General features: G+C 43.2%; 1 long non-coding RNA gene across 1 annotated transcript; it reads right to left on the minus strand.

Annotated features, from left to right (window-relative positions):
* Positions 1 to 22,676: 22,676 nt before the first annotated feature.
* Positions 22,677 to 24,456, minus strand: LOC147371745 (uncharacterized). Its single transcript, XR_015163728.1, has 2 exons — positions 24,181 to 24,456; positions 22,677 to 23,854 (listed from the first exon to the last, which is right to left on the minus strand). It is a non-coding gene; the product is annotated as an uncharacterized LOC147371745 (long non-coding RNA).
* Between the last annotated feature and the right edge of the window lie 113 nt (positions 24,457 to 24,569).

Raw genomic sequence — 24,569 nt, forward strand, 5'->3', positions numbered from 1 at the left:
ATTTTTGATCTCCTTCTGTCCCAGGGAATTAAGGTTCCACAAGATTGCAGGCTTCTTTCCCAAGCTGTCTTTGCTTTGGCAAAAAGACGCAAGCAAACAAAACATAAAAAGAACTCTTCTCAACTACTTGTGTGATATATTAGCAATTCTCCCTGAACATTAGACACAAAAATTTCTTCCCCTTTCTTGCAAATATGATAAGGTCCCTTTGAAACTATTGTTCTCTTCTCTTTCTTCAGGTAAAATTAGAATAAGTGTCTTAAAATATATTTGTACTTTTCCGATTATTGATATCTAAGGAGTTTATGTATATACCCATAAGACCCAATATGTGTATATCTAATACATTTAATTTGTCCCTTTGTCCTTTCCCTGGGGATTCCTGTTATTCATTCATCCACTCAATCATTCTCTCATTCATTCATTCAATAAACATTTTGAATGCCTCCTTTATATTAGACATATGCAAAGCCTACTATGGGGATGGTATAGAATACATATGGCCATGGGCTAAAATACTACATTTTTTAGCCATCTGAGTAGCTGAGTATTACAGGCTGAGTTGTCTAGAAGTAGACTCTGTAGTTTGGTGTATATAGAGGTTTTAAGGTACAGATTCCCCTTCCTGGCTGAGGTCCAGGGTTTCCTGCACTTTTCTGAGCTTCAGGAGACTGAATTCTAATATTAGCTCTGCCCCTAACAAGCTGTGTGATCTTGAATAGGTTGCTTCACCTCTCTGGATTTAATTTTCTAATAGCAAAACCTAAGAGAGAGGTTATATGTTCTATAAGCTTCTTTCTCATCTTACAGTTTTAAGTGTGTGTGTGTGCTAAGTCGCTTCAGTCATGTCCAACTCTTTGGGATCCTATGGACTGGAGCCCTCCAGGCTCCTCTGTCCATGGGATTCTCCAGGCGAAAATACTGGAGTAGCTTGCCATGCCCTCCTCAGAGTTTTAAGTAGTACCTGCCATTTCATTGGAGGGTATAGTAATAATGATGTTACTATTCACACTTGTATGAATACTTCATTACTTGCAGAAATAGAAAAATCTGTCTTCATGACATCCTTATGCAGTAGGTTGGCAAGGAGATGTTATTCCAGTTTTAAAAATAATAAAATAGATTTAGAGAGCATCTTAAGAAACTCACAAAGATGGTCAATTTTGCCTCAGTAAAATCAGCAGACCAGGAATGTCAAATAGCTCCTGAGTTCATGCTGATATCCAGTGGTTTTAGAGATATAATTTTTACTTGGAAGGAAGGAGATAAATATTTATTGAGTGTTTTCTCTGAGCATCAGTGGTAGGTTGCTTTACCTGTATTCTTTCATTGTGTGTGACTATGTTTCTGTGTTGTTATGTATTATCCCACTTTACAGATAAGAGAATTGAGGTTTACTTATGTGGCTTGCCCTAGTAAGAAATGGAGATCGATTTAATCTTTGTCTTCTCTTACGCCAAAGCATAGAATTGCCAGAGAGCATGGAGTACAACCCTCAACTAGACTTTTCCAGTGGGGCCAACAAAACGGCTTCCCTGAAGCAAGGGTAGTCTTGACTGGAGTGCTTGTGCTGTCCCAGCCTGATTGTCCCAGTATCCAGCAACCTTCCTTCACGGACTGTCTTTATGCAGATTCAAGGAGACTCTGTGCTAATGTTACTGTTGAAGATTTAACATCTCTTCTCCAAGCTATATTTCTTAAAGTGGTAGTCAAGTCATTTAATTAAAGGTGTTTAAGGGGGGTTGTTTATTATTTATGCTCCATCTGACTGATAAACACAACCTGTTAGGCTGGCTTGATCTAAAATGTATTTATTACAGAAATAGTACTGAAATTTAACTAATTTTCTGGTTTCTTGGGTTTACATGAAGTCTCATGGTGTTGATGTATTATCCACTTAAATATTTAAATGTTTGCTGCTGCTGCTAAGTCACTTCAGTCGTGTCCGACTCTGTGCGACCCCATAGACGGCAGCCCACCAGGCTCCCCCGTCCCTGGGATTCTCCAGGCAAGAACACTGGAGTGGGTTGCCATTTCCTTCTCCAGTGCATGAAAGTGAAAAGTGAAAGTGAAGTCGCTCAGTCGTGTCCAACCCTCAGGGACCCCATGGACTGCAGCCTTCCAGGCTCCTCTGTCTATGGGATTTTCCAGGCAAGAGTGCTGGAGTGGGTTGCCATTGCCTTCTCTGATTTAAATGTTTAATTAGGTTCAAAATAAATCATTTTGTTCCCCTTCCTAACTCTTACTTTGTCATTTAGTTTGTTTGGCTTACTGGCTGCTTAGGTTTCTCCAACAGCAAATCCTTTTGTAGCTCCATGCTTTTCCCCAAAGTTATAGTTATGCACGGACCAGGAGGCTGTGGGGAAAAGCAATTTACAGTTCTTTGTAACTTTGGGCAAACCACAAACAGCATCAGAACTGAGAAAAGTGCAGTCTCATGGGCAATAAGCATAGTTGTTTATTGAAAAATCAACATTGAATGTAACAGTCTAAGATTTTTTTTCTTCAATACTCACTGAATTCTTTTTCTTCAAAATTTTGAAGAAAATATCACCAAAGAAATATCATATTTGGGAAGTTGCAGCTGAATCAGGTTTTCAAATGAACACTTAGAAGGACTCTATTTCCTCTTTAGAAATGTTGAGCTTAGGAAGAAGTTGCGAGGAAATTTGATTCCATCCTCTTGGTCCAAAAGATGAAGTAACTTGCCTGAGGGAACACAGGTGGCTGGGGCACAGGAGGAATAAGACAGGGGGTCTTGGCTTTCTGACAGGGCTGTTCTTGCTCCAAATGCTGCAAGCTCCCCTGTGTGAGAAACAGGATATTCACATGTTGGTTAACAGAAAGTTATCGTGCACTGGTGGTAGCCTACCCATGGGTGACCAGTTATTTTTATAGTGCCCCATGCTTATAAAAAATTCAAACCCCAATATGAAGTGTATAAAAGGACATAAAAGTGAAAGCCTACTTCCGGGCCTCCTTCAACATTCCCCAGAGCTTACCACAAATGGCTTGGTCTATAGCCATCTGGATTTTTCTAGGCATATTTAAAGCTTCTCTCTCCCCACAAACACACACAATTTACCTAAAAAAAAAAAGAAAAAAATATAATTCTGTAATTTGCTTTTAGAGCAAAAAATAGGTCATGGGCTTCTTTCCATGTCAGTGTATATAAGGGTACCTCCTCCCTTGTGTGGTGCTCCAATGGGTAGAACAGAATACCTTTAACCAGTTTCCTACTGATATAAAACTTGGCCAGTTTTTAAGAACTACAAATCATGACCATGGACTATTACATTAGTGGGTCACAGCACCATCCAGTCTGCCCCTCTCCTCCCCTAGCAGTTGTAGGAGTCCCTTCCACCTATGTCTGATCGTCTTTCAATCTTTGATCCAATAGTTCCAGGGGATATCATAGTCAGTACCAGCATATGCCAGGGACAATGCAGTGGGCAGCTCTAAAATCCCACTGAACATAATTTATGCTTCTGTAGTGATTCAGAACTTTGCAGAGCTGCAGGCTCATTGTTAAATGACCATTATTTTGTAGAAATCAGGTAGTGCTGGTTATTAGAAGTGTGGACCGAGAGCACATCAAAATCAATCATCGGCATCAGGACGCCTGAAAAACTGCTGCTGTTTCACTCTTCCTTCCTTCCTTCCTTTCTTTCTCTTTTTCTCTCTTTCCCTCCCATTCTTTCCTTTATTTGTTCTTTCTTTTTTAAATTAGGGTAAAGGAACTTGGTATCAGAGATGAATAAACTTTAAAAAATCCTGCATATTATCGCTTGTGTCATTCATAACTCAACAGCCATTTCTTGGGTGCCTGCTTCACAGGGGGTTCTGATCGGACCCCAGGCTTCCATGCACATCATAAGGCTTCTACCCTAGGTGCCTACAGCGTGGCACAGACACCAACACTTGAAGACAGTGTGTTCTTTGGTAAGTATTGAATGCTTTGCTAACATTGGAAAAAGGAAGGGAAAAACAAAGATGGATTTGGAGAAAGAGGAGGAGAAGTGAAAGGAGGAGAAAGAAGAGGAAGAGGAGGGGGAGGAGGAGAGCTCCCTTCCGCACCTGTATTAAAAAGGACTCAAGAAGAAAATGTAGATGCAACAAGCTTTATTTAAAAGGCTTTATGCAGCTGGTGGTCTCTATTCCCAAGGGTCTAGAGAACTAGTAAATGGGGTGGAAGTCAGGAAACTTTTATAGGATAAAGAATAAGGAAGAGAAAAAGAGAAAATGAGTAAGAAACAAGGAAATAATATAGAGTCCAGAGCTGGCTTGTTGTGTGGGGACTGGCTGACTAGACAGAAAGCGCTTCTGGCCAAGTGGAGCCTTTACAAGGACACGCCAGCTGAGTTCTGGTTTGCTGACATGGCACCGGGGCAGGAACTGTTCCATCCCGTATACCCAGAGCAGTGGTTTCAGGCTGTAATGGCTATCAGAAAGGCGGGGGTCCTTATACGCAAGCTTCAGTACCTCTTGCCTGATATATTAGGAAGGAAGAAAGGAAGCAAGGAAGAAAATGTCTCGAACAATCAGTCACAGCAATCTCCTTCTGTCCCCTGTTCCCCACCCCTAGCCCCCTTGCCCTGTCACTCCCCATGTCTCTCAAGGGCTCCACAGCTGGGTCTGGAACACCCCCTTCCCCCTGCCCCAGTGACTCTCCAGTGAGGGGCCACATCTGCAGAAATGTAGTCTCCCTTCTTCTTCTAGTCCGTTTATGGACTTCACATGTAACATTTCATTTTATCAGGAGTCCCACTGCCCAAGAGCAGAGCAACGCAAACGGCGTCTGACAGTCACTGGCCTGGAAGCTGGAGTCGGGCCCCTAGCCTGGCTTCTGTGATGGGGGCCCTCTGTTATCAAACCCCCTGCCCCCATCCTGCTTTTTCTGTGATGAGTGCGTCTGGTCCCTGAGCCCTCCATTCAAGTCCTCACCCGCAGTCCACTTCCACCCACGGTGGGAGACCTGAGGAGGGCAGTGCTGGAGCCTGCCTTCTGAGGATGTGGTGGGTCCCTCCTGGGGGCATCGAAACAAAAACAAAACCAGGCCGTGTGGCCTGAGGACCAGGGGCCTGGACTCTGAATTCAAAGCACCTGGGCCCACCTCGTGGTTTGTGACCTTGAGTAAAGTCAGGGGCTTTGTGAGCCTGTGTTTCCTCACCTGTAATTATCCCCATTTCAGAGGGTTACTGTGAGGATTAAATGGGACAGTGTTTGCCGAGGGTTTAGAACCGCGCTTCGTGCATTATAAGCAGTCACTGAATGTCAGTTGGCATGATGATTTTCATTATAAAGTTCTTAGGATACCGTCTCCTCTCGTGTCTTTAAGGACGTCATTCTAGCAGTTCTACCCCCACAACCTTCCTCATCAATCTGACCCTGTATGATCTATATGGTCACTTCCTCTTGTAAACACGTGTTGCTACTCCCTTCTTAAAATACAAATCAAATAAATTAAAAGGTGCCACCTCCTTCTCCCATTCGCAGCAGTGCTCCTCAAGGTGTTCTCTGTACTTCCTGTTCAATTCTCCTCCTTTACTTCTTTCCTGAACTCGCTTGGATCTGGCTTTTGCTCTCCCTGCTTCACTGAACCTGCTTTTGCTGCCAAGACCACCACGTCCTCCGCACTGTCAATGCGGTAGCCACGAGGCACACACAGCTCTCCCCTCCTCTGTGAACCACTTTCTAGCTTGGATTCTGGGCACCGCACTCTCCTGATTTTGCTCTTTCCTCATTTCAGTCTCCTTTGCCGGCTTCTACGTCTCTGGCCCCCAGGCAGTGGGATGACCTGAGACTCAGCCTTGGCCCTTCAGTTGCTGTTTCGATCTTCACTGACTTGTGATCTTATTTGTCTTGTGGCTTTGAGATCACTGACCTGCCAACACTCCTAAATTTACATCTCCAGCCCACAGATTCATATATTATCTGCCCACCTGGCACCTCCCCTTGGATTCCTGTCCAGAACTGAACTCCTGATCCTGCCCCAGCTCCCAGCCTGCTCTCCCCACCATCTTCCCCATTAGGTAAGGACAACTCCATCCTTCCAGGTCAGGCTAAAAACTTTGGGGTCATGCTTGACTGTTCTTTCATCACGAACCTGATTATTTGTTCCTTAAAAAAAAAAAAAAAAACCACGCAGAATCTGACCACATCTCACCTCTACCACTGATCTCATTCTGGTCCAAGTCACCATCATCTTTCCTACAGGAACCAGATTAGCCTTTTCCTAACGGGTGCTGAAGCTGAAGCACCAATAGTTTGACCACTTGATGCAAAGAGCTGACTCACTGGAAAAGACTCTGAGGCTGGGAAAGATTGAAGGCAAAAGGAGAAGGGGGTGGAAGAGGATGACAATGGTTAGAAAGCATCACTGACTCAATGGATATGAATTTGAGCAAACTCCGAAGGATAGTGAAGGACAGAGGAGCCTGGTATGATGCAGTCTATGGGGTCACAAACAGTCGGACATGACTGACTGAACAACAAATGGGGGCCATGGCTCTGGATCCTCCAAGTGCATGTGTGTGTGCTAAGTCACTTGAGTTGTGTCCGACTCTGGGATCACAGGAACTATAGCTCGCCAGTCTTCTCTCTCCATTGGATTCTCCAGGCAAGAATACTGCCGTGGGTTGCCATGCCCTCCTCTACAGGATCTTCCAGGCCCAGGGATCAAGCCAGTATCTCTTATGTCTCCTGCATTAGCAGGCAGGTTCTTTACCACTAGTGCCACCTGGGAAGCCCGGATGCTCCACAGTTCAGTTCAGTTCAGTCGCTCAGTTGTGTTGGACTCTATGCGACCCAATGAATCGCAGCACATCAGGCCTCTCAGTCCATCACCAACTCCCGGAGTTTACCCAAACTCATGTCCATCGAGTTGGTGATGCCATCCAGCCATCTCATCCTCTGTCGTCCCATTCTCCTCCTGCCCCAAATCCCTCCCAGCATCAGGGTCTTTCCCAATGAGTCAACTCTTTGCATGAGGTAGCCAAAGCATTGCAGTTTCAGCCTCAGCATCAGTCCTTCCAATGAACACCCAGGACTGATCTCCTTTAGAATGGACTAGTTGGATCTCCTTGCAGTCCAAGGACTCTCAAGAGTCTTCTCCAACACCACAGTTCAAAAGCATCAATTCTTCAGCGCTCAGCTTTCTTCACAGTCCAACGCTCACATCCATACATGACTACTGGAAAAACCGTAGCCTTGACTAGACAGACCTTTGTTGGCAAAGTAATGTCTCTGCTTTTTAATTTGCTATCTAGGTTGGTCATAACTTTCCTTCCAAGGAGTAAGCATCTTTTAATTTCATGGCTGCAATTGCCATTTGTGGTGATTTTGGAGCCCCCCAAAATAAAGTCTGACACTGTTTCCACTGTTTCCCCATCTATTTCCCATGAAGTGATGGGACCAGATGCCATGATCTTCGTTTTCTGAATGTTGAGCTTTAAGCCAACTTTTTCACTCTCCACTTTCACTTGCATCAAGAGGCTTTTGAGTTCGACTTCACTTTCTGCCATAAGGGTGGTGTCATCTGCATATCTGAGGTTATTGATATTTCTCCTGACAATCTTGATTCCAGCTTGTGCTTCTTCCAGCCCAGCATTTCTCATGATGTGCTCTGCATATAAGTTAAATAAGCAGGGTGACAATATACAGCCTTGACAAACTCCTTTTCCTATTTGGAACCAGTCTGTTGTTCCATGTCCAGTTCTAACTGTTGCTTCCTGACCTGCTTATAGGTTTCTCAAGAGGCAGATCAGGTGGTCTGGTATTCCCATCTCTTTCAGAATTTTCCACGGTTTATTGTGATCCATACAATCAAAGGCTTTGGCATGGTCAATAAAGCAGAAATAGATGTTTTTCTGGAATTCTCTTGCTTTTTCCATGATGCAGCGGATGTTGGCAATTTGATCTCTGGTTCCTCTGCCTTTTCTAAAACCAGCTTGAACATCTGGAAGTTCACAGTTCACGTATTGCTGAAGCCTGGCTTGGAGAATATTGAGCATTACTTTACTAGCGTGTGAGATGAGTGCAATTGTGCAGTAGTTTGAGCATTCTTTGGCATTGCCTTTCTTTGGGATTGGAATGAAAACTGACCTTTTCTAGTTCTGTGGCCATGTTGAGTTTTCCAATTTGCTGGCATATTGAGGGGAACACGTTCACAGCATCATCTTTCAGGATTTTAAATAGCTCAACTGGAATTCCATCACCTCCACTAGCTTTGTTCATAGTGTTGCTTCCTAAGGCCTGCTTGACTTCACATTCCAGGATGTCTGGCTCTAGGTGAGTGACCACACTATAGTGATTATCTGGGTCGTGAAGATCTTTTTTGTACAGTTCTGTGTATTCTTGCCATTTCTTCTTAATATCTTCTGTTTCTGTTAGGTCCATACCATTTCTGTCCTTTATTGAGCCCAGCTTTGCATGAAATGTTCCCTTGGTATCTCTAATTTTCTTGAAAAGATCCCTAGTCTTTCCCATTCTGTTGTTTTCCTCTATTTCTTTGCATTGATCGTTGAGGAAGGCTTTCTTATCTCTCCTTGCTATTCTTTGGAACTCTGCTTTCAGATGCTTATATCTTTCCTTTCTCCTTTGCTTTTCACCTCTCTTCTTTTCACAGCTATTTGTAAGGCCTCCTCAGACAGCCATTTTGCTTTTTTGCATTTCTTTTCCATGGGAATGGTGTTGATCCCTGTCTCCTGTACAATGTCACGAACCTCCATCCATAGTTCATCAGGCACTCTGTCTATCAGATCTAGTTCCTTAAATCTATTTCTCACTTCCACTGTATAATCATAAGGGATTTGATTTAGGTCATACTTGAATGGCCCAGTGGTTTTCCCAACTTTCTTCAATTTCAGTCTGAATTTGGCAATAAGGAGTTCATGATCTGAGCCCACAGTCAGCTCCCAGTCTTGTTTCTGCTGACTGTATAGAGCTTCTCCATCTTTGGCTGCAAAGAATATAATCAATCTGATTTCGGTGTTGACCATCTGGTGATGTCCATGTGTAGTGTCTTCTCTTGTGTTGTTGGAAGAGGGTGTTTGCTATGACCAGTGTGTTTTCTTGCCAAAATTCTATTAGCCTTTGCCCTGCTTCATTCTGTATTCCAAGGCCAAATTTGCCTGTTACTCCAGGTGTTTCTTGACTTCTTACTTTTGCATTCCAGTCCCCTATAATGAAAAGGACATCTTTTTTGAGTGTTAGTTCTAAAAGGTCTTGTAGGTCTTCATAGAACCGTTCAACTTCAGCTTCTTCAGCATTACTGGTTCGAGCACAGGCTTGGATTACCATGATATTGAATGGTTTGCCTTGGAAACAAACAGAGATCATTCTGTTGCTTTTGAGATTGCATCCAAGTACTGCATTTTGGACTCTTTTGTTGACCATGATGGCTACTCCATTTCTTCTAAGGACTTCCTGCCCACAGCAGTAGTGATAATGGTCATCTGAGTTAAATTCACCCATTCCAGTCCATTTTAGTTCGCTAATTCCTAGAATGTTGACATTCACTCTTGCCATCTCCTGTTTGACCATTTCCAATTTGCCTTGATTCATGGACCTAACATTCCAGGTTCCTATGCAATATTGCTCTTCACAGCATCAGACCTTGCTTCTATCACCAGTCACATCCACAGCTGGGTATTCTTTTTGCTTTGGCTCCATCCCTTCATTCTTTCTGGAATTATTTCTCCACTGTTTTCCAGTAGCATATTGGGCACCTACCGACCTAGTGAGTTCCTCTTTCAGTATCCTATCATTTTGCCATTTCATACTGTTCATGGGGTTCTCAAGGCAAGAATACTGAAGTGATTTGCCATTCCCTTCTCCAGTGGACCACGTTCTGTCAGACCTCTCCACCATGACCTGTCCGTTTTGGGTGGCCCCACATGGCATGGCTTAGTCTCATTGAGTTAGATAAGGCTGTGGTCCATGTGATCAGATTGGCTAGTTTTCTGTGCTTATGGTTTCAGTGTGTTTGCTCTTTGATGCCCCCTCGCAACACCTACAGTTTTACTTGGGTTTCTCTTACCTTGGATGTGGGGTATCTCTTCATGGCTGCTCCAGCAAAGCACAGCCACTGCTCCTTATTTTGGACGAGTCTCCTCTCCTGACCTGGAATGTGGAGAAGCTACTCTGGCCCTCCTGTGCCTGGGCAGCCGCTGCTCCTTGGACGTGGGGTTGCTCCTCTAGGCCGCTGCCCCTGACCTCGGGCATGGGGTATACAATGTGGTCTCCTCTAAACAGACTCTCACATATGTACCACCTGGCCCTTTTTTAACTGTGGATGCTCCACAGTTACATGTAAAATGTTAATTCAAATTGCATCACTCCTTTGTTTTAATCCCTTTAGAGCTTCTCATCTCATCCTGAGTAAAAGCTGAAATAGATAAGAGAGGCCCTGCACAACCTGCCCCTCCTCCACCCCATTCCCTTGGGCGTTCCTGGCCTTATTCCTTGTTCTGCTGCTGCTAAGTCGCTTCAGTCGTGTCTGACTCTGTGCGACTCCATAGACGGCAGCCCACCAGGCTTCCCATCCCTGGGATTCTCCAGGCAAGAACACTGGAGTGGGTTGCCATTTCCTTCTCCAATGCATGAAAGTGAAAAGTGAAAGTGAAGTCGCTCAGTTGTGTCTGACTCTTAGCGACCCCATGGACTGCAGCCTACCAGGCTCCTCCGTCCATGGGATTTTCTAGGCAAAAGTACTGGAGTGGGGTGCCATTGCCTTAGCACTTCCTTAATCATGTCACGTATGCTCCCACTTCAGGGCTTTACGCTGGTCATGCCCTTCCCCTGGAATTCTCTCTGCTCAAATATCACCTTGCTCTTTCCCACCTTCTTCAAGAATTTGCTCACATGTGTGATCCTCAGTGAGGCCTTCCTTAGCCACTTTATGCAAAATGCTGCCCCTCCCCCAACTGACGCTCTCTTTCCCTGCTGTACATTCCCCTCCTCCATCGCGCTTACAGTACATATCACCTTCTAACTCTGTATCTACCTATTGTAGTTTTTGTCAGTGTCTGAATTTTCATTGCTTTTGTTCTCTCTGGCGCCTAGAACACTGCCTGGCACACAGTGGCACTCAGTAGAATGACAAGTGAATGAACGAACACGAGAGGAAATGGGGAAAGTGGGCAGATTATTTTGAGGGATATGATCTTTTGATGACTTGAGCCTCAGTTTGCTGGTGAAGAAGCTTTGTACACAAGGAGAAAGATCAGATTTGGAGGAACGAGCTACAAGAACTAAACTAACAGGTAGCGAGTCTGTCCTAGTCATTTGTTTACAGTGAGCCATATCTACCTGGGATCCAGCTTCAGTGTGTGGAGGAAGGAGCCCTCTTACTGCCACTTACATCTGTTCAGGAGCCCAAAGACTCCTCAGGATACTTCTGAATGTATGAAGAACTAGAGCAAAGAGAGCTGGTTATTCTCAAAAGATACTTCTCACTGGTGATCCTCTGTACTTACGGTTGTTGCTGTTCAGTCGCTCAGTCATGTCCAACTCTTTGTGACCCCTTGGACTGCAGCATGCCAGTCTTCCCTGTCCTTCATCATCTCCTGGAGCTTGCTCAAACTCATGTCCATTGAGACAGTGATGCCATCCAACCGTTTCATCCTCCATTGTCCCCCTCTCCTCCTACCTTCAATCTTTCCCAGCATCAGGTTCTTTTCTAATGAGTCGGCTCTTCTCATCAGGTGGCCAGAGTATTGGAGATCCAGTTTCAGCATCATTTAGACCAAAGTACTTATGGGTACTTTGGTCTGAAGAATAAGAAAATATAAGAAACCCTTTTCTTTGGGTGATTCTGAAAAACTACCACAATCTCTTACTTTCTGACTCTGCACGTTTTGTGTTTGTGGGGGGTGGGGAGTGGTGGGCATCGCCTCTGCTTGCATTTGCTGTGAGAGCTCCCTTCCTTTCAAGTTACATGCCTTAAAGGTTACAGACTACCTTTCACTGGTTCTGTTTCAGTTGGTCTTCCCTAAGAGACTTATCTCTCAAAGTCCTGGGGAAAGTGTTTCAAATGTAATAGACAGTCAGGAATTTTCAGCTGAGATCTGGTAACATCACTCTTGTTCAAATTCAATAAATGGCAGATGAATACCTTTTGCCTTTGGAAACAGTCTCAGATTTTTCATACTGGTAAGCACTAATCCTTATCTACCTGAAAGCTTTAATGACTAGATGTCTTACTCCTTTCAGGCTGCTATGACAAAATCCCATAGACTATGTGGCTTATAATCAACACACATGTATTTTTTACAGATATGGAGGCTGGGAAGTCCAAGAACAAGGTGCTTGCATGGCTGTGCTCTGGGGAGGACCCTCTTCCTGCTTCATAACCAGCTCTTTCTCCCTGTATCCTCATGTGATGGAATGAGTGAGGGATCTCCATAGAATCTCTCATGTAAAGGCACTAATCACCTCCCAACATCCCCACCTCCTGTACCATCACATTTGGGGGTGAGAATTCAACATATGAATTTGGGGAATGCACAAAAACTCAGACCATAGCAATAGATATCATCCCATCTGGATAGACCCAGAGAACATTTTAAAAAATGACAATTTCATGGACCACATGCCTTTCACCTCAGTGTTACAGCTCTCTTCTCTCTATCCTGCAGTTCTGTGTTTCCAGGCCCAACATTTTATACGAGGAGCCAGTGAGCTTCATCTTGGCCTGTTCATTCATGGCCACTGTGCACTCTCCAATTTGCTTGAGCTTTTACTTACCTTTCCTCAAAATGTGGCACTATGACAGAGGCCAGCTTTGGGTCAGGCTGAATGAGTTCTGTATGGATTCACAGTTTTTGATATCCATGATTGTTATTTTAGCGAGCTAGCACCTCTATGGACTTCTCTGGTGGCTCAGACAGTAAAGAGTCTGCCTACGATGTGGGACACCTGGGTTTAATGCCTGGGTCAGGAAGATCTCTTGGAGAAGGAAATGGCAACCCACTCCAGTATTCTTGTCTGTCAAATCCCACGGATGGAGGAGCCTGGTAGGCTACAGTCCATGGGGTCGCAAAGAGTCGGACCTTTGTGACCTCTATCAGGGGCTTCCCTCGTGGCTCAGATGGTAAAGAACCTGCCTGCAATGTAAGAGACCTGGGTTTTATCCCTGGGTCTGGAAGATTCCCTGGAGAAGGGAATGGCTGCCCACTCCAGGATTCTTGCCTGGAGAATTCCATGAACAGAAGAGCCTGGTGGGCTATCACATACTTATCATTGTTTTTTTGTGTGTGTGTGTGTGGTGGGAATAATTAAGATCTAGTCTCTTAGCAAGTTTGATGCTTTTATGTCAGCGTTTTTGTCTATAATCACTACACTGTGCACTAGATCTCTGGGACCTATTCATTCACTAGCTGCACATTTGTACTATTAAACACCTTTTCTCCTAGTCCCCTATCTCCCAATCCCTGATAACCACCATGCTACTCTCTGTTTATGTGAGTTCTAATTTTTTAAAGATTCTGCATATAAGTGACATTGTGTGGTATTTGTCTTTCTCTGTCTGACTTATCTGACTTAGCATAATGCCTTTAAGCTCTATCCATGTTGTCACAAACGGCAGGATTTCCTTCTTTCTCATGGCTAAATATTATTATATGTATTATATAACGTTTTCTTTACCATTCATCTATTGATGGATGCTTAGGTTGTTCCTGGCTTAAGTTTTGATGATTCAACTAACAATGTCCAATGGTATAAAGTAGGATTGTGTTCCGCAACTCTCTTTTGTATGAGTTAAATAAAAATGACTTGAAGCCGACTTCGGTTAATTTAGATGCCTGTCCGTTGACCATAGAAAATAGCTGAAGGAGCTTTTCCCTCTGTACTGACATCAGTGTCACAGCCTGGAAGGGGCCTCTGGGTGACACCTCTTGTGATCAGACCACTAACAGAAAGACTGGTCTTCCACCAACCATTTTACAATTAAAATAATTATTACATGGACGTTCTCCAAATGCAATGATTCTAAGTTCAATAATTCCATTCAGCTAATTTTTTAAAGCTATTTTAAGTAGTGTTTAATTACCTCATTAGTGAAAATATGTATCAGCATGCTCTCCCAATGTGTATGATTTATTTATAAGTTCCATACACATGCTATTATATTACTATGTTATCTGTGTTGTAAAGCATACAGAAAGCAACAATTTAAAAGGATGGGATGAAGATGAAATGTGACTTTTTAAATTTTATTTACTAACAGAACAATATCTCTCAATTATAATGATGAATGTTCTGGCTTCCTTTCAAAGATGTCCTCCTAATCCTGATGGTTTCATATTTCCATTAGATAATATCAAAAGCACAATAAAAACTCAGGGCAAGATGCCTCATTAACAAGAGTGCAGGTAAACCTGTACTTTAAGTGGTCTTTTTATTAATTTTAAATTTGGAGATTGACTTTTTGTCAGATGTGATCAGATCCTTATTTTGACCCATAGGCAGCTCATAAAAAGCTTGTCTATTCTAAGAATCAGAGAATTGCAGGCTCTGCCATTTCATTTTTATTGCTATGTTTATTACTGACATTTCTTTAATCCTCTCCATTTTATGAAAGATAGTTTAGTTGAAACTAGATGCTACATTCCATACAGCTGCTAATTAGTCACGTCTGAACTCCAACATGTGGCCATTTGGTGACACTGAACAAAAATGTGTCAACTCTCTACCTAGGGAACTTCCTTTATCCCAAAGACACCCTGAGAACCACAGGGGGCAACCGAGCAGGTGGCATCTAGCAAGCTGACCAAGCAGGTGACATGCTTGTCTCAGTTGGAATCTTTAAGTGCTATTAAAGCTTGATTCCTTTCATATTATTATATCTAGATACATTTCTAATATTTTCTTTGGAGAAGGCAATGGCACCCCACTCCAGTACTCTTGCCTGGAAAATCCCATGGACAGAGGAGCCTGGTAGGCTGCAGTCCATGGGGTCGCTAGGAGTCGGACATGACTGAGCAACTTCACTTTCACTTTTCACTTTCATGCATTGGAGAAGGAAATGGCAACCCACTCCAGTGTTCTTGCCTGGAGAATCCCAGGGACAGGGGAGCCTGGTGGGCTGCCATCTATGGGGTCTCACAGAGTTGGACATGACTCTTCCTGCATGCCAATCTTACACAGCCCCTACAGTGTGCAGACTCTTCCAAGAGATATTTGCTACTAATCCATCCTGGGAACTTCACTGGGAACCAGTATGTTAGTCACTCAGTTATGTCCACCTCTTTGTGACACCACGGACTGTAGCTTGGCCAGGCTTCTCTGTCCATGAAATTCTCTAGGCAAGAATACTGGAGTGAATTGCCGTTACCTTCTTCAGGGGAACTTCCCAACCCAGGGATCGAACCATGGTCTCCTGCCTCACAGGCAGATCCTTTACCATTTGAGCTACAGGGAAGTCTGACAGGGAATCAGGGCTGCTCATAAATGGATTTTTAAGAGCTGCTTCCCAAACACCAGCTGGTGATCACATCAGACCCTCACCAGTTTGCCTGACCTCTACAGCATCTGTATTGTTAGTTAGTTAACATTGATGCCTCTGTTAACTTACTTTTCTTTTTTAACTATTTATTTTTTAAATTGAAGTATAGTTACTTTACAATGTTGTGTTAGTTTCTGCTGTACAACAGCATGAATCAGCTATATGTATACAAATGTGCTCTCACTCTCGAGCCTCCTTCCCACCCTAGCTCCTATCCTACCCTTCCAGGTTATCACCGAGTGCCAAGCTGAGCTCCCTGTGCTATATACAGCCGCTTTCTGCTAGCTATCTGTTTCACACACGATAGTGTGTATATCTCAATCCTACTCTCCCAATGTGTCTCACCCTCCCCTTCCCCCAACCCCATGTCCACATGTCCATTTTCTATGTCTGCGACTCTATTCCTGCCCTGCCAACAAGCTCATCTATACCATCTTTCTAGATTCCATTCATATACCTTCATACTTATTAACTTACATTTAAACTTGTTTATTTAAAAGGAAATATGTCAGTGGCATGAATGGAAGAATCCCTATCATTAGTCCTTCATCCTATCTCACAAACCCTGGTTCTTCTCACCATGGCCTGACATAGCCCCTGCTGCTGCCTTTGGTGAGCTTCCCATGTCCCACAGCTAAAAGCCCAGAGGGTTCTTTGCTCCCCTCCCTACAATACTGAGCAATCAATGGGGTGAGGGGAGACCTGGACAGGAAGTGCTTTGCATTGCCACCCATTGAAAGACTCCTCAGCAACTGGTCCACAGAGGGTGGGGAGGGTGGGTAAGGCTGCAGGCCAGCAATTTTGATCAGCAACTGCAGATCAACTTGGGTACTATACTTGGGGGAAGGGCTTCTCTGATGGCTCAGATGGTAAAAAAAATCTGCCTGGAATGCAGGAGACCTGGGTTTGATCCCTGGATCAGGAAGACCCCTGGGAGAAGGGAATGGCTACCCATTCCAGTATTCTTGCCTGGAAAATACTATGGTCAGAGGAGCCTGGAGGGCTACAGTCCATGGGGTCACAAAGAGTCAGACCTGACTGAGCACACACACACACACTTATACTTGGGGAAACACATCTCTTTCTGCTTTACTTCCAGGAACTACAGAACCAAATATAACTGATATATAGTCATGGCATTGTCCTTAGGCTTGCGTATTTGGGATGGTGTATCTTACCACTTCTAACTCTGGGTTTCTCGACTTTCTACTATCAATTATATTTTTCCTAGTCATGATTCAGTTCAGTTCAGTTGCTCAGTCGTGTTCGACTCTTTGCGACTCCATGGACTGCAGCAGGCCAGGCCTCCCTGTCCATCACCAATTCCCAGAGTTTACTCAAACTCATGTCCATTGAGTCGATGATGCCATCCAACCATCTCATTCTCTGTTGTCCCCTTCTCCTCTCGCCTTCAATCTTTCCCAGCATCAGGGTCTTTTCAAATGAGTCCGTTCTTCATGGACTCATGGTGGCCAAAGTATTGGAGTTTCAGCTTCACCATCAGTCTTTCCAATGAATATTCAGGACTGATTTCCTTTAGGATGGACTGGTTGGATCTCCTTGCAGTCCAAGGGACTCGCAAGAGTCTTCTCCAACACCACAGTTCAAAAGTATCAATTGTTTGGCACTCAGTGTTCTTCATAGTCCAACTCTCATGTCCATACACGACTACTGGAAAAACCATAGCTTTGACTAGATGGACCTTTGTTGGCAAAGTAATATCTCTGCTTTTCAATATGCTGTCTCGGTTGGTCATAACTTTTCTTCCAAGGAGCAAGCGTCTTTTAATTTCATGGCTACAGTCACCATCTGCAGTGATTTTGGAGCACAAAAAAATAAGGTCTGCTACTGTTTCCACTGTTTCACCATCTATTTGCCATGAAGTGATGGGACCAGATGCCATGATCTTCGTTTTCTGAATGTTGAGCTTTAAGCCAACTTTTTCACTCTCCACTTTCACTTTCATCAAGAGGCTATTCAGTTCTTCTTTGCTTTCTGCCATAAGGGTGGTGTCGTCTGCATATCTGAGATTATTGATATTTCTTCTGGCAATCTTGATTCCAGCTCGTGCTTCATCCAACCCAACATCTCTCATGATGTACTCTGCATATAAGTTAAATAAGCAGGGTGACAATATACAGCCTTGACGTACTCTGTTCCCAATATGGAACCTGTCTGTTATTCCATGTCCAGTTCTAACCATTGCTTCCTGACCTGCATACAGATTTCTCAAGAGACAGGACAGGTGGTCTGGTATTTCCATCTCTTTCAGAATTTTCCACAGTTTGCTTGACCCATACAGCCAAAGGCCTTGGCAAAATCAATAAAGCAGAAATAGATGTTTCTCTGGAACTCTCTTGCTTTTTCCATGATCCAGTTGATGTTGGCAATTTGATCTCTGGTTCCTCTGCCTTTTCTAAATCCAGCTTGAACATCTGGAAGTTCATGGTTCACGTATTGCTGAAGCCTGACTTGGAGAATTTTGAGCATTACTTTACTAGTGCGTGAGATGTGTGCAACTGTGCAGTAGTTTGAGCATTCTTTGGGATTACCTTTCTTTGGGATTGATATGAAAACTGACCTTTTTCCATTCCTGTGGTCCCTTTTGAGTTTTCCAAATTTGCTGGCATATTGAGGGCAACACTTTCACAGCATCATCTTTAGAATTTGAAACAGCTCAACTGGAATTCCATCATGTCCAGTAGCTTTGTTGGTAGTGATGCTTCCTAAGGCCCACTTGACTTCACATTCCAGGATGTCTGGCTCTAGGTGAATGATCACACCATCATGATTATCTGGGTCATGAAGATCTTCTTTGTACAGTTCTTCTGTGTATTCTTGCCACTTCTTAATATCTTCTGCTTCTGTGAGGTCCATACCATTTCTGTCCCTTATTGTGCCCATCTTTGCATGAAATATTCCCTTGGTATCTTAATTTTCTTGAAGAGATCTCTAGTCTTTCCCATTCTATTGTTTTCCTCTATTTCTTGGCATTGATCTCTGAGGAAGGCTTTCTTATCTCTCCTTGTTATTCTTTGGACTTCTACATTCAAATGGGTATATCTTTCCTTTTCTCCTTTGCTTTTCACTTAGCTTCTTTTCTTAGCTATTTGTAAGGCCTCCTCAGACAGCCATTTTGCTTTTTTGCATTTCTTTTTTGGGGGACGGTCTTGATCACTGTCTCCTGTACAATATCATGAACCTCTGTCCATAGTTCTTCAGGCACTCTGTCTGTCAGATCTAATCCCTTGAATCTCTTTGTCACTTCCACTGTATAATTGTAAGGAATTTGATTTAGGTCATACCTGAATAGTCTAGTGGTTTTCCCTACTTTCCTCAAATTAAATCTGAATTTGGCAATAAGGAGTTCATGATCAGAGCCACAGTCAGCTCCTGGTCTTGTTTTTGCTGACTGTATAGAGCTTCTCCATCTTTGGCTGCAAAGAATATAATCACTATGATTTTGGTGTTGACCATCTGGTGATGTCCATGTGTAGAGTCTTCTCTTGTGTTGTTGGAAGAGGGTGTTTGCTATGACCAGTGCATTCTCTTGGCAGAACTCTATGAGCCTTTGCCCTGCTTCATTCTGTACTCCAAGGCCAAATTTGCCTCTTATCCAGGTGTTTCTTGACTTCTTACTTTTGCATTCCAGTCCCCTATAATGAAGGTCTTGTAGGTCTTCATAGAACGGTTCAACTTCAGCTTCTTCAGCATTACTGGTCGGGGCATAGACTTGGATTACCATGATATTGAATAGTTTGTCTTGGAGATGAACGGAGATCTTTCTGTCGTTTTTGAGACTGTATCCAAGTATTGCAATTCGGACTCTTTTGTTGACTATGATGGCTACTCCATTTCTTCTAAGCGATTCTTGCCCACAGTAGTATATATAATGGTCATCTGAGTTAAATTCATCCATTCCAGTCCTTTTAAGTTCACTGATTTCTAAAATGTCAGTGTTCACTCTTGCTATCTCTTGTTTTACCACTTCCAATTTGCGCTGATTCATGAACCAAACATTCCAGGTTCCTATGCAATATTGCTCTTTACAGCATCAGACTTTGCTTCCATGACCAGTCACATCCACAACTGGGTATTGTTTTTGCTTTGGCTCTGTCTCTTCATTCTTTCTGGAGTTATTTCTCCACTGATCTCCAGCAGCATATTGGGCATCTACCAACCTGGGGAGTTCATCTTTCAGTGTCCTATCATTTTGCCATTTCATACTGTTCATGGGGTTCTCAAGGCAAGAATACTGAAGTGTTTTGCCATTCTATTCTCCAGTGGACCACATTTTGTCAGAACTCTCCACCATGACCCATCTGTCTTGGGTGGCCCTATATAGCATGGCTCATAGTTTTATTGAGTTAGACAAGGCTGTGGTCCATGTGATTGGATTGGTTAATTTCCTGTGATTGTGGTTTTCAGTCTGTTTGCCCTGTGATGTAGAAGGATTAGAGGCTTATGGAAGCTCCCTGATGGGAGAGACTGGCTGAGGGGAAACTGGGTCTTGTTCTGATGGGTGAGGCCCTGCTCAGTAAATCTTTAATCCAGTTTTCTGTTGATGGGTGGAGCTGTGTTCCCTCCCTGTTATTTATCTGGGACCAAACTATGGTGGAGGTAATGAGATAATGGTGACCTCCTTCAAAAGGTCCCGTCCATGTACTGCTACACTCAGTGCCCCTAACCCTGCAACAGGCCACCACCGACCCACCATTCCACTGGAGACTCCTGGACACTCCTGTGTTGGGAGCCGTGTTAGGCATTACTGACAAAATGGAGGCACGACCCCAACCCCCCCTCCTCATCCTGTAGGCACGTTGAAGGCATTAGATTTTGTGATTCTGACTTGTTCTTTCCTTTCTTAGGTTGAGTTGGCTGGAAAGAATGTTAAGGTGCTTATTGTTCTTGAGAAAAGCATGAGAAAGCACAAAGCCTTCTGCAGTTGTGCCCAGAAAATAATCTATAAAGTAACCATTGACATTTGTTCAAAGATGTTTACAAAGAATGTTCCAGGATGAGCATGTAGGCCGCAGCTTGAGGCCATGAGAAGGATTGTTATCTGAGACCTGTTTGTGAGCGGAATGTTTATGGCAAAAGAAGTTTGCTGAGCTTAGGGTTTAAGAATAATTAAGAATAGCTAGAAGCCTTTTTAGGAAATAGTGATCTTAAGATGCTAGGAGCTAACAAGATTTAGAAAGATAAGAAATAAACTGAGGAATGTAGCTTGAGTTAAGTATAGGACACATAAGAGGAAGTAGATAATAGATAGTAAAGCCGATTCTGAGAGAATCGCTGAAGCAGGAACTCTGTTTGTAGGGCAACAATGATTTCTGGAAACAATAAATCTGGGTGAGGGGGAACTGAAAATGTCAAACCTCTGACCTAATGCTTTTGTCAAAGTATAAAAGAAGACCTGATGCTTGAAATAAACATGTAGTCCTGCACCTTGAGTCAGAGGCTACATCATTCTTCTCCGACACTGCTCATCCCTTCAGGCTGATTTCCTGGCTGCTGGAGCTGGACTCCGGCACTCCTGGGCAAGTCTGGGTCAGTCTCTTGTGGGGTCGGTCACTGCTCCTTTCTCCTGGGTCCTTGTGTGCACAAGCTTCTACAAACAGAAACAGAACAGTCTTTATTCTTTGTTCTTATTTATGGTATGCTGGTATTTTTGCATATGCATTTCTGTAGCAATCTACCTCAAAGCTTGTGGAACTAGGACATAAATACATAATATATCTCACATGACATTCCCTGCCCCCAGTATCATCTCTGGCTTTATCTCTAATTAGGGTATAAGTTTGTGTATCTTATGAAGGACAATACTCAGACAGGATGTGTCAGTGATGTCTTATTACATTACATCTGCTTTACGACACTTGATGACTTATAAAGTCCACACAAGATCATCTCATTTAGTTCTCAAGACAAGTGTGGAAAGGGCAGACCAAGAGAATGTGAGAGATGAACCAGAGGGCCAGTTCCAACCCTGGATCTCAAGACTCAAGATGCCATGTTCTTTCTTTCTCTCTCCCTGCCCCAGCCCTTCCCTTCCTCACTCTTTCTCTTACTTCTGCTCATCCCGCCTCCCTGCTCCTCCCCTCCTCTCTTCCTCTATTTCTCCCCTGCCCACCCCCGACTCCCCCTATCATAACAATCCTGAGCTAACCTGCTGAAGGGCCAGATAGACTACATGACACTGAACCAATCTGTCATAGCAGATGCCATCCTGGAACCAGAAGTCCCCAGGAGATCCACCAGTTGACCCCAGAGAGAGGAGCACAGCCCACCTGAGCTCAGTGGAGCCTGTCCAAGATCAGCATTGATTTGAAAGAAATCGGAAGTGGCTTTTTCCTTAGCTGCTAAGTTTTGAGGTGTGGTTTGTTGCCACGTGGCAATTAGCTAACTGAGATAGAGATATATAGATTCAGGTTATATGACAGAGGCTATTGGTACCAGGCAGACCTAGGAGTGGAATCAAGTTGCTTCTTATTCCCAGTTTAGGAATTTTCTACCATACAGGACTACTGAATCCATCTACCCACCCCCCGACTTGATGAGGTGATCCTCTGTCCTCTGAGAAGTAACCTCTGGTGCAGTCTACGCCTTCAGGGAGTCAACAATGGTCACAAGGATACATGGATAATGTTCTGCAAAGGAGATCAATTTAGACTTTGTAAAATGAGCCTCTGTTTTCGAAGACATACTAAATAAGCTTTGGTTGTTGTGTAACTATCCAGCATCTCCATATGCCTGCTTTTTTATCTAAAATTTTCATAAACCAAATCAAATTAGTTCTATTTGATTTTCCATCTTAATATGTGGCAGTAAAATGAAACACTATGCACTGTTATCTAGAGGTCATGAGACACATCAGAGTGATTTCCTGACATTGTTTTGACTCTGGGAATCCTCCAGGGAATATTTTGAGAAGGAGCTTCTCTCCTCACCCCCCGACTCCTTGACTTGATGCTTCACTTCTGACTGTTGTACAAAATGTCAACTTGCAGCTTATACTAGGCTTGATTTCTAAGACTGTTCTTGTTCACGAGCTTTGTAAAATCTCATAACAATATAGTAAGGAAGGTCACTTAACAATGAGACAATTACAGTGTTCCTCCCCATGAATGAAGTTTGGTGTAAAAAGAAGCAAAAATAGTGCCAGAAATAAATTACCCCTTATAAACATGTTTATTAAATGCATCATACTTGGAGCACCAGATGTGAGAAAGACAAAGGCTAAATGCCACCAGCATGGTTGCTAAGTAAATTATTTGGCTTGTTGTTGGTAATGAGAGGCTGCGCTTGGTGGGAGTTGCCATGAAATTGCATGTTTCTGCTCTTTTGTTCCTCAATGAACCGTGATCAACTCTAGGAATTGTTTGGATAAATTTTCCCCTTGGTGCTGATAGAAAAGATAATTCTCTGTAAAAGAAAACCTTTAGAAGCCCCAATATTTTTGTGAATTCACAATTCTTATGTCTTCATTTTTGATTATTACATAGTAACAAATAAATGAAATTGATTTAATAAATTACAAAATAGAATTTATGTTTACTTCTAAGTCTCCCCTTTCCTCATAATTTGCAAAAAAATACCGTTGATCTGAGTTATGCTCAAGGCTTAGACTGAGAATAAAGAAGAACCTAGAAAGACTATTCTGTTTTGTTAGTATTTCCAAATCATTTCTACTGCAGAAATGGGCAAATCTTACAACAAAGCTGCTGATTTGATTAGGAAGACTACTAATTACATACTGTAGCAACACCCTCATGCACAATCTTCTCTTCATAGATCTGGCATTCTTCCCATTTCTTGTTTATAAAAATATTTTCTGGCTTAGTTGAGGAGAATAAGTCATCAGAACTCCAGTAAACAACTCTGTGTGGGGTGTCCATTTGAGCAAGCAGCTGTCCTTTGAAAATTGCCTTTATTGTTTGAGGCCCCCAATTTCGCAGTCAGGAGGTTGTATAAAATCAATTAAGTAAGAGGATCGCTAGGTAATCAACTCTGAAAACTGTTGCCCCAGCTGCGGTTATTTGCCGACTGTGGCAGCTTACTCCTTTATTCCTGTGTCACTTGCGCCCACGCGTTAGCCTTCACCTCCTGGCAGCAGTATGGTCCTGCCCGCCCCTCTCAGCTTCTTTTCTTCAAGCTAGTTCAGCCCAGGCTGCCATCTCCCTGAGTCTTATGCTGGCTCCCACTCTCAAGAGATGCCAGGAGAATGTCCTGCTGGGATAAGAGGTTGTAGCTTTCAGGTCCTCCTCACAGGCAGGTAGGACGCTGGAAGGAACTACCACAAATTGCTGCTGTTGCTATGGCAACCAGTGCTGCTCCTCAGAAAAGCTGTTAAAGACAAAAGGCTCCTCTGGTCTTTTGATCTATCTTTCTGTATCTTTCCCTTCCTTTGCCCCTTGTTAGGCACCCCATGCAATCATCTCTCCTAACATCCCTATATACCTCCCCCTAAGGATATCATTTTCACTGAGGCTTAAGCGACCAAAGGGCTTTATTCCTCTAGTAAGGCACAAGTTCTTAAGCCAAAAGCTCATATTATAATACCTGGTATTACAATTTTATGCATCATTTGGCTGGGTAGGGAAAGTATCTTAAAGTGTAGGGTAGAGAATTCATTCATTCATTCACTGATCAAGAACTTAGTAAGTACTCACCAATAAGTACTGAAAAATGCTAAATACCAGAGACTCAGAGATGAATAAGATACAGCTTCTACCTCGCAATCTGGTGGAGAAGCAGATATGAAAATAAATACTCATAATAAAGTATAGTTGTTTGAGTAAAACCTCTCTGGGGCATAAGAGACGGACAAGTTGTTCTACTGGGAAGGAATGTAAGGGATTAGGAGACACTCATAAAGGAGGTGAGCTATGAGAGAGAGAGACAGCTGTGCGATGAGCATATATATTACTTTGGAGGCCTTTTATATGCTCACCTGAGCTCGTTGTCTTGGCTTGATTTATTGGCTGGTGGGTTGAGAAGCCCAGGGAGCCTTTGTGAAATTTAGAATAAATATAATTCAAAGAAATCCAGGGGTGTCTCC

Source organism: Bos grunniens, chromosome 5 (genome assembly GCF_055505025.1).
Source record: "Bos grunniens cultivar Pamir isolate PY7600 chromosome 5, Bosgru_T2T1.0, whole genome shotgun sequence".
NCBI classification, from domain to species: Eukaryota; Metazoa; Chordata; class Mammalia; order Artiodactyla; family Bovidae; genus Bos; species Bos grunniens.